Source organism: Sapajus apella, unplaced genomic scaffold (assembly GCF_009761245.1).
Source record: "Sapajus apella isolate SASKATOON/1434 unplaced genomic scaffold, GSC_monkey_1.0 scaffold5232, whole genome shotgun sequence".
In the NCBI taxonomy this organism is placed as follows: Eukaryota; Metazoa; Chordata; class Mammalia; order Primates; family Cebidae; genus Sapajus; species Sapajus apella.
In genome coordinates, this window is record NW_022442156.1 from 520 (window position 1) to 3,225 (window position 2,706).

At 47.0% G+C, this 2,706-nt stretch overlaps 1 pseudogene; it reads left to right on the forward strand.

Annotated features, from left to right (window-relative positions):
• Positions 1-210: 210 nt before the first annotated feature.
• On the forward strand, positions 211-2,207 carry LOC116547878 (annotated as a pseudogene).
• Positions 2,208-2,706: the final 499 nt, after the last annotated feature.

Consider the following 2,706-nt stretch of genomic DNA (forward strand, 5'->3'; position numbering starts at 1 on the left):
AATGTGAGGCTTTATAAAACATCTCCTATTTAAAAATCACTTTTTTTAATTTGGCTTACAACAACCGTATGAAATTCAAAGAAAGCTAAGAAACAATCATATCAAATGATAACCAGTAAGAGGTCACTGCTTAACACCCAATACAGTGTCTTGTCCATGGTCCTGAAGAAGAGCTAGTAGAAATGCGTGGCAAATGTTTGAAATGTATCTGACTGCTGCATTTGTATGTAGGGGGAGCCTCTCACTTACCAGGGATTAACTTCTTCCTTGATTCCTTTGCAGTGATGGAACCTTCCCTGAGAATGGATACTTCCCTTGGGATTGCAACCTCCGAGTTTGTGCCAAAATTCTGGCACAAACTCCAGAATTCTCCAAGTCCTGCAGTACCCGAAATACCCAGATACTTGAGAGTAATCGATCACCTGAGCTTGGGGACATTTCAAAGATAGCTCCAGCCCAGAGTGTAACTAATATCTTGACAGTGTCTCCAGCTCCAAGCCAGGACAAAACCGAGAATAAGAATTTGGATGAGATTAAAACCAAGATTTCAAAGCCCCTAGATGCCTACCAGTTCCCAAAAGAAAATCAAGATCCTCCACTGCTTCCTTTAGAAATCCCTGATATTCACCAGCTTCTGTCCTGCATTGATCCTCTTGGCCAAAAGGAGCAGCCTGATTCCGACAATGCCAATCTGAGAAAGAACAGCCTGAGTCTTCAGGGCCAAGGGATACATGAAAATGGGATTGAGTCTGGCAGTGATCTTGCAGACATCACTACATTGGTTGAGGATACTCACCTCCCCTCGATCTTCAGTTCCGTACAAGATCTTGACCAACCCAAAAGTCCCACTGCAAAGAAAGCCAAAGATCCCAGTGCCACCAAGGTAAATCAGGTGCAAGATAAATCAAGTGTCATAAAGGGTCACTGTGATCAAGTCAGAAAGAACAAGCATAAAGCTGCCGAGCCTATCCAGGGTGCTCCCGAGGCCAAAATCCAGCCAAAGAACCCAGAGAGCCTATTAGAGGGAGAAGTCACTGTTTGCAGTGCTACCACCAGTGATAGTACTTCTGTGAGCAAGGGCAAGCATTCTAGCAACAAACCTCACAAAGCCGCATCCAGCAGGAGCAGCACAACTAAGAGGCATGGGCAGGAGAGGACCAAAAGGAGCAGAGAGAACAGCTCCAAGAAATCTGAAGACAGGAAGCAGTCAGGGACCAAAGTCAAGGGAGAAGAGAAGCAAACCATTCCCAATATGAAGCGGAAGAAATATCAACCTGAGCTTAGCCAAGAGACCTTCAAAAGGCCATGAAGCTCCCTAGGCATGCACATGCTAGAGTCCGTGCAAGTTCTCCATGCACTGGAAAAAAAGACTGACAAGAAAACTGGATTCTCTTCCTCCCGGACTTTGGGAAGCTCAAGCAACACCCAGAACCCCTGGCCATTCTCAGTTCTTCAACCATGGCAGCATACCCGACGTGAGATGAAAGGCCTGGAGAAAACTCAAGGTACAGAAACTGGATGATAGTGCTGAAAACGAGTGTCCATCTCCATCCCAGTATGAGTTACCACCACCTGGGAAGGTCAAGTTGGTACCTTTGCCCTTTCCAACCCTAGACGAACCTCAAGCTGGACCTGTTTCTTGGCGGCCACACCCTCCGGCCTCACATAGGCCTGCTGTGGCTTGCCCTGCTCGACCTGGTTCTACTAACTCAGCTCAGTCGACTGCAGTCAGTCCAACCCAACCAGCGCCTCCCAACACATTTTTGACAGGTCCTGCCAGACTAGCTCAGCCAATTTCCACCAATTAAACCCAACCCGGTTCAGCCAACCCTAACCAGCCTCCTACTGCTTCTCAGTCTGCTGCTTCTAGGCCAGCACCCTACAAAACATCACCTTGCTCTTCTCTCCAGCAGGAGCCTGTTTCCAGTGCTGTGACCAGTCTCCAGTCACTGCCCAAGCCTGAAATTCAATTTCTACTTCAAGACTTCAGCTTATAACCCAGGCCGTGGAGGACACCCGACATCTCTGGGCCAGTAGTGTCAACGCCCATCACAAAAGAGCAGAGGCCAGAGCATGAGGCCATGTAGAGGGAGGTTCAGCAAGAGCGTGAGAATGCTGCCAAACACACCTCTTTGGGGAAACTGCAGTTCTTCATCCAAAGGGAAAAAGATATGGCAATTTCTTAATACTACGGCTACAGAATCTAAGAGCTGCTGAGACTGTTGGCTTTACTTTGGATACCAGCTGGTTTTCCAAATATATAGAGAGATACTAATTTATTTATTCTGATAATATATTTTTCAAACTGAATAAAGAAATCTAATAGAATTAATAGATAAGTAATAAGGATGCTTTTCAGTTTTGAGATGCTGTTGACTGTGGGTTTTCTTTGGTGGTGTGGTGATCAAAAGCTGCCTTAGAAGGAATTATGGCTAGGTGCAGTGGCTCGTGCCTGCAATCCCAGCACTTTGGGAGGCCAAGGTGGGTGGATCACCTGAGGTCAGGAGTTGGAGAGCAGCCTGGCCAACATGGTAAAACCCATCTCTACTAAGAACACAAAAAAGTGGCTGGGTTTGGTGATGGGTGCCTGTAATCCCAGCTTCTGGGGAGGCTGAGGCATGAGAATTGCTTGAACCTGGGAGGCATAGTTTGCAGTGAGTCGAGGTCACACCACTGCACTCCAGCCTGAACAACAGAGTGAAACTC